Source organism: Morone saxatilis, unplaced genomic scaffold (genome assembly GCF_004916995.1).
Source record: "Morone saxatilis isolate NCDOM2014 unplaced genomic scaffold, NCSU_SB_2.0 Contig21, whole genome shotgun sequence".
Lineage (NCBI taxonomy): Eukaryota > Metazoa > Chordata > Actinopteri > Moronidae > Morone > Morone saxatilis.
Window position 1 is genome coordinate 10,425,131 of NW_023339774.1, and position 8,513 is coordinate 10,433,643.

Consider the following 8,513-nt stretch of genomic DNA (forward strand, 5'->3'; position numbering starts at 1 on the left):
TCTTCGCATATCTGGCTGGAATTTACAGGGTTAAAGTAGTGCCAGGATCTTACTTTTTTGACATGCATTAACATGCTGAGATGGAGGAAGTGGAAAGAGTTGTGGAAACTAGATCCATCCATGTTCATTAACTGTGGATCTTTGCAGTGCTGTCTCTTTTTATTGTGGGTTTTGCAGAATAGCTGTTCTAAGCTTTGTACTGTGGTCTCCGAGCACATTTGGTCGACTCGTCTCTAAAAGTCTGGGCACTGCTTTGCCCTGACTTTTTCGTCCTCGTGTGGAATTCACAGGGATGTGAATAACCTGGAGCTTGACTGTGTGGAAACAGACCTTCTCTATCAGCTAAGAATTCCTCCTAATTTCCCCTCTGCCCTCTCTCTGTCTTTCTCTCTCTCTGCCCCCGTCCTCTCTGTCCAGATGGCCCACATTAATAAGGCAGACAGTCATACCTCAGTGAGCAACCTTTTCATTTCCCCTTAGACTGAACAGACACGCAGGAGAAGTCACCCTGACGACTGACCCTGTCCTGTTGGTCCGTTGGCTGGACGACACGTTCAGAGGAAGGGTGGCAGAGGGAGAGTCGGTCTAAAAACCTGGCACAGCCGGCAGTCTGGTGACTGTGCACGCTGGGGAGCTGTTGTCCCCAGGTTAGGCAGAGGTCCCACATATGTGTTTCTTGCTAGGATTTACAATGAAATCTAACGTTACTTATAAAAGTAAGAACGAGATTAGATGCAAAAGAGAAATCAGATGTTTGATTTAAAAAATATATTCCAAGTATCCAAGTTGTTTGTGGTCTAATAGGTATAATCGCAGGGAAAATAATTTTTTTTCTTGTTCTTTAAAAGTATATATTTAATGATGATGTAGAAAAAGCATGAGAAACAAAGAGTCAAATCAAACAAATGCTGCTTCTTTCATAATCGACATTAAAAAAAAAAGCTTTATTTAATACATGGAGAATAATAGGGAGGCAGAGGAGCAGGCTCAGCATCTTTCAGCTGTGTTTCCCATACTCATCAGAAAGATGACTATAAATGTGTCAGAATAGAAAACATTACTGGGACACATTCACTCTCACAGCAGCCCGGTTTGAAGGCTTGGACAGGTAATGTCCATGTGGATACCTTTTATAGAGAGTAATGGTTGTTTGTGCTGGACTCTGGGTCCCATTGATTGTGGTTGATTCACCAATTACACCTAAATCTAAGAAGCACAAAACCCACAAATACACCCACACATCGTTCTCAGGGCCACCTGACACACACGTGTATGCAAATAGGCAAGCACACATGTAATCGTATATGTAAATATTTCAGCATTCGCCGACAATAACAGCCAAGCACATTGAGACAACATTACATTCTTTGCTTTGTGGTTTGTATATAACACATAAGATTGTACTGTGTGTAGTGACAGTAACAGAAGTGGTTAGGCCTTGTTTGTACTTTAGGATTTGAGCCATGTATAGCTGAGAAAACACATCCCCACCTCCCACATTTTGTTATGTTGGTGCTGTATAACGGGCTGTCTGTAGCACTGTATATAATGGATTTTACTCTTAAGTTTGCTTTTTGGAGAAGTTCATCTGTGAACAACTTGAGCTTTGCTGTCAGGAGAAACAAAGGAGGAGTATTGTCATCAAAGAACCTCTTTGGCACCAAATGCAGGAGCTTTACGCGTTTCAGATGCTGCAATATGTTCAGCAGTTTGAAAGGTTCTGAGTGCTTTCGTTGCCAGGTAACGTCAGGTTTTTTGGGCTTTCTATTTGGAGATCGTTTGAGCCCGGTTTACCTTAGGCACCTCTTCATCCACCTGCCAGGTCAAAGGTCGGAAAGTGAATGATGGAGATATGCTTTTGGGAAACTGGTCAGCTCTGCGGGATGGGATTTTTCCACACACCAAAGACTCTGAAGCCTTTGTTAAGCAAATCTGATCATCCCGGCAGTCTCAGAAGTGAGAAACCAGGCGGTATGTGATCTGATATTCAGTGTCTAGACAGTTATGAAATGTCAGGTAAAAAAATGTTTAAAAAAGAATTATCTCTCCTGTGTGTAAATCCAGCCTTTGGATAAAAACTGTGTCTTGCTCATTATTGCATTAGCACAGAAAGTTGGAGTTTGAGTCTGGGAGTTGTGCTTGAATGTGTTTTGGAAGCAAAATGGGAGATGAGCTGCAGAAAGAGCCAGAAAGTCCATCTGCGAGGCGCTCTCAACTCCGCAGAGCAGCAAAAATAGATCCGGCATCACGTTTCGACGGCCGAGGCAAAGTTAACCAGACTAACTGCCGAACAGATCATTTTCTCTGGGTGTGTGTGCATGTGCGTCACGGGGGAAATGTGTGCGTTTGTGTGTTCGTCTGGCAAGCACATAGACGCGAGGGGATGGGAAAGCTTTTTTACACCCATATGCGCACACACACACACACACACACACACACATGCTCATCCACACAATATTGCAGTCACATTGAGCATGTTGTTGCATCCTGGTCATGGTCCACTGATTGTTTAAGTCCAATATCCTCCTGATAAATGATCAAAGCATTTTGGTTGGGAATGTACACTGTTGTTATAGTGATTGTAGAGTAGAATGTATTTACTCATAAGGAAGAGTAAACTTGCTTTTTTGTAGAGAAGCATATATATATACAGAATATATATGGATACATACATATATATACATCTATATATCTTTTGAACTACTTGTGTGTGAGAGTTGTTTTGGGCGCATCCACCCTGATATGATTCATAATTCTTTCCCCTTATTCGATTTTTATTTATAATGTTTTGACAAAAGTAGCGTCTTATGAGTGATGAGTGTTTACTTTTTCCTGTAAATATAATTTTTTTTAATTTTATTTTTTGACAAAGGGGGGATTAAAAGAAACTGTTTTACGATGCTGCCTATGAAACTATGAAGTGATATCTGTCCACAGAATCTGTTCGATCTATGAAATTATCAAAGTAAATGTTGTGAAATGTAACAGCGACAGGGTGGGAGTCTCACGGGTGACCAGAAGCCAGTGACAATGAATGAAGGGGTCCTCGCTGTATTGATCGTTTTGATTAGTAGCAACATTCACAGCAGTGATGATCTGTGGTTGTCACTGTTTTTGACATAATCTATGCTTGATGAACTGAAAATAAATCGGAAAAAGTGCTGAATCTCTATATGTGAGTCGTATCCTTCTTTTTTTTTATTGAAAACAGGAATTGATTAACTGACAGATTGACTTGTGTGTAAGTGAATGTATGGTGAGCAAAGGTATGAGTGAAAAATAATGTTGCCAAAATACAAAATGGGGGTTTAACTGTGTGTTTACGTTGCAAACAAAGTGTCAGCACTGTATAAGGGAAAGTTAAAGGAAATAACAGCACAAGATTTAATGTAAGAAAGACATTCCTTGGTTTTAAACTAACTATATATACGTATTTTAAGAAATATAGTACATTTTAAGATTTTATGTGAGAAAAAGTAGAAATTAAAACAAATGATGCCAATTAAAATGTTTACCTAATCACAGTTAATGTGTCAGGAATCAGCAGGTACTACAATTCCTCCTGAAGGGATCCTGAATGCCTGTACAATATTTTCATGGCAATTCATCCAATAGTATATAATAATATTTCAGTAAAGTGGTGAATCAACTGCCTCACAGTACCATCCCTACAGCCACTGCTAACATGGCTAAAAACAATTATATGACGTATTCCTACACAAATGTGAAAATGAAAATATCATTTCTAAATCAATACATTTCAGAAGTCTTCATTAGAAATAAAATCCACACAGAACACACCTTTAATATAACACTTACTGTTGTATTACCACCAGTCTTCATGGGTGTGGCACTTGGACACTGATTTGGCCACTCCCACCCTCGGATTCATGAGGAAAGTCTTCATTTTGGTCTTAATGAATTGTTGAATTTAGGGTGCATCATTCCCAGTTGTCATCTCGAGCACAATATTTTGGGTCGGTTTCATATGACAAATTTATTTTAGTTCCACCTTAAAATTCCTCACATCATTAAGGCAACATTTTGACACCTAATAGTGATAACACTGGTGTCATTATGACATACTATAATCACAGAGACAAGTTTATGGGCGATAATTGGCAAGTTTGTCAAAGAAGAGCTTCAGCACAGGGCAGTTCAGCAACATGAGCTGTCAATCATATTTACAGCAACACTGCTGACGGCTAAGTCCGAGTATCCGGTGACATCTCCGACAGTCAACACCATCAGCGCACAGCCACAGCTGCCAATCACCCTGCAAAGCAATGAGTGTGTATTTGTGTGCGGAAAAAGAACAACTGCAAAACAATGTATGTCTTTTGTCTGAGGGAAAGAGAACAAGACAGAGAGGATGAGGATTAAACTCTCCAACCAGTGACAGTTATCCTGACGATTTAAATGCTGCTTAGCAGATATCAGTGGATGGTGTCAAATGTGGCAGTTTAGTTTGCTTTCCTTTACAACATCCATTCATGCTTATTTTTTATAGTATCATTCTTCCCTAAAAGTGACAAGAATGTGGGTAATGTAGATGGAAGTGTCAGAAATCTGAATGTTATGCGATGTTTACACGCCAGCTCACTTCAACATAAAAAATCCTAAACACAAACGTCTAGAGTAAGATACTTTTTCTAACAATGAGGAGCCCGCAGTGCTCAGAAGAGGGCTCGTGGAGGAGGTAATTGCTCATTCTGTCTAGAAATTTGCCCATGATGGGAAATAAACAGAGGCTGTTTAACAGAAGCAGAAATATCAGATCACAGTTTGATGAGAAAACTTGGCCATGTGCCTCTTCTCACTGTCTCATCACATCCCCTGATCTCAGAGTTATGTACACACTAATCTGGAAAACCAGTGAGACACAGTATACCAGAGGCATCTGCATGCATGGTCCAGATTCATACACTGCAGGGCATTAAATGACCTTGGACTGCTGACAGCTTCTTCAGATGACCCGTATTATGTTTCAGCTGGTAACAGGAAGCTGTGATATGCTCACAACTCAGATTAATTTGACAGGACTCATTCCTCTCCTCCTGACACAGGACTTCAGTGCCTGTTTATAGGTAACAACATTGCTGGTGAAGATTTTAACGGACTTATAAAATAAACTAATATCGAGTCTACAGCTGCTTGAGAACACATAATCTGTAGCCTTTTTTCCATTATCTTATTTGTCATACAGGGTTAATTACCTGTTAGTATCTTAATATTAAAGTAACTTGATTACTTTCTGTTACTTTTGGATTACCTCAACCCCAAATATGAAAAACAACAAAAAATAAATATCAATAAGTATGGATGCAAGTGTTTCCTGTAAGACTACAGAACAATGGGACATTTCAAAAGAGAATGGAAACAATAAAAATGCAAATTAATGCTGTATTTTTCATTGTGTATTATTATTATTATATATATTTTTATATATAATAATAATATTTTATTTAAATTTTTATATATTTTTTGTAGTTACCTTTTTTAAATATCCTGATTATGTAACTCAGTTACATGTAATCCGTTACTCTCCAAGCCTAGTCATACCTGTAAACGTCACATTGGACCGGAAGCCGTTATCCCGAAAACAAACGGTCGTAAAAAATCACTCACTATTTTAATGTATATTTTAGCCTAAAATTACAAATATCTCATAATTAAATGTGAAATTTAACATTAACGTTAGCTGAACCTGTGGTAGACCTACACAGTACAGTTTCATACCAAAAATTCACCAAAAAGGCTATTTGTATAATTTTAATGAGTACAACAATAGACCTTTTACCACATAACACATTGTTTTCTTTGTACCTTCTGAGCCATTGTAGACACATGGCATTTCAATATGGCGGATTCAATGGAAGACGGCCAGAGGAGTGTGTAGATATAAACAGCTCATTCTAAGGTAAAGAAAACATGACGAATCTCATATTCAGGTGATTATACACAAATGAAAACATATCTATGAATATTATATTCCGTTTCTGACAATAGAGCCTCAATGTTACACTGCCACGGTAGTTTCTCCTACATGCTTGAAAGGGGAGAGTGAGGCGAGGAGTATTCAATTGGTTGCAATCATACACAATGTTCCTTTAAAACAGCAGTTTGCAGAATTTTTTTTACCACTAGTAGCTGATGAGCAAAGTTTAATAACAGTTTTGTTTGTTTACAAGAAAACTCCACAGGGCATCCTTAATATCACCAATTGTAATGAATGTTTGAATAAATTTATTTGGTTCTAATTAATCATGAAATTCGGGTTCAGGTAGATCATGTGTCAATGCAAACCTCGTCTTGCTCCTCCACACAGTTTGAGATAGCTGCCAATCACCCTAACTTCTTGTCTTTACCACAACAAGTTTAAGTTTACTAATTATTATTTTACCAGGCACGCTGGAGTGTTTGAAGTCTGGATAATGGATTTTTATCTGTATAAACTCTGCCTGCTGTAGCACTTCTTTCCACCTTGCTTTTGACATATTTGTGACTTTGAACGCTGTTAGTTGAGAACAACAGCACTGATTTAAATTAAGTTTAGTGGAGGTATATTGATATTAAACCAAGGCAGTCAGGTGGAATAATTGGTACAGGAAAGTGTTGTATATGGAGTTTATTATATGTGGACATTTTGGGGAAAAACACCAAATTTAATCAAGTATTTTCTGAGTTATACTATCTCCAAATTAATTTCAATGTGACCACTTCTAACACTGTGAGCTTATATTTTAGAAAATTGAATGTTGAAAAGGTGCGTTTACCTATTGAGGGTGATATGTCCATTAAATATTAAAAATCAAGACCTATATTTTAGAGAGGAAGTTCTTGTTATTTTCCCCAACACCCAAGTCTAACTTGAAGACCTTGACTATGGTAATCAGATGTTATGGATTAACAAAAATGATATGTTTCCCTCCCTAAGAATATCCTCAGGCTTAAGTCTCCATTAACAGGGAAATGATAGCAAAGTAATTGGACACAGCAGAGAAGTGTGACATTTTTACTCGACAAATATCTTTTCTGAACAGGTGGGGGCTCTACTTTGTTCACCCTCTCTCTCCTGAACAAATGCGATAACAGCAGCAGGACTAACGAGATTCAACAGACAGGATTTCACCTCAAGGGGTCGCTTCAAGCTTCCATGTAGTCGCACATTTGCGGTCCTCCACAAGTGAGTAAATAATGGGAAAAGAAAGGTAAGTGTGTGTGTGAGCAAGAGGAAACATACTGTTTACATATGATTTAAACAAATATTTAAATCCCTTACTGTAAAAGTATAGACACCATAATGTAAACGACAAAAAGTCTCCGTTATAAAAATGTTCTTAGATAAAAATATTAGCAGGAGAAAATCACTATTAAGCACTAATTTGGTTATTTGAAGGTCAACTGGGTTGAAACTTGGACACTTTTTTATGGTTACACCTAACAGTTGCTTCAACACTATTTCATTGAATATATTTCAGTATGTATAGTCAAGACCTGCTGCTTCACATTAAAATAATAGTCATCAAATACTGCTGAAACGCTTTGGATTAATCGGTAAGTTGCTGGACAACTCAGATAATCAGTCATTAGTTAAAGCTTAACGTCACTCATTGTGACACTGAAACAGGAACAACATCAGCAATATTGTCAGCTACATACACAATACTCACATACCTGAAAACCTTTTGCTCACTGTTATTGTCCTTACTTTCCATACTGGTTCAGTTACAACCCCTCAGCAAGGAAACAATGTCTGGGAAACAAATAGAGGGAATTTTTGTACCAAAAGATACACACCTGGTTTGTCTAATGAAGTTATACCCTCGAATTTGGCTTTAGAAAATCTATTATTATCAACATTTTTACAAAGAGCAAGGACTCTCTTACACTGGAACTGTGTTGGGAGAGGTTTAGTAAGCAGGGACAATTACAGTGTCAGTGTACATACACACATGTGAACTACTGTTTGAAGATGTGAAAAACCTGTGAACTTATCCTTTAAAGTGGACCTCCGACGTGTGCAATATGTGGATGTGTTCAGTTACTTTTCACATCTGACGTTAACCTGTCAAAGTTGCCTGCAGCAACAGAAGCCTGAGCTCAGTGTGTGTGTGTGTGTGTGTAGAGGTGTCTGTGTGTGTGTGTCTGCAGTCGGGAAGATCGGGTGACGGGCAGTTCAGGAGGTTGTTGGGAGGCTCTGGGATCCAAATAGCTCCACACTGCCCCTCTCACGCTCACACTCGCACACACACAAAGAGTTTCATCCCCGACTCACAAATCACCAACGACTGCAGCAACCGAACACTGCCGTCTCATCAGCACTCCTCCTCTTGCTTTTTACGCTGTTGCTGCCTCGCTGGTTGTATTTATAGCTGGAGAGACAGAGAGGGGGGGAGAGAGAGAGGGTGTCAGGCTGATTGCATAATGCTGACGCTTGGTCCCTCCAGCCGCTGCAGGTACCGGGTTACCAACTCGTGATGCCTGCTGCTTTGCAATCTGCAGTGGCGGAC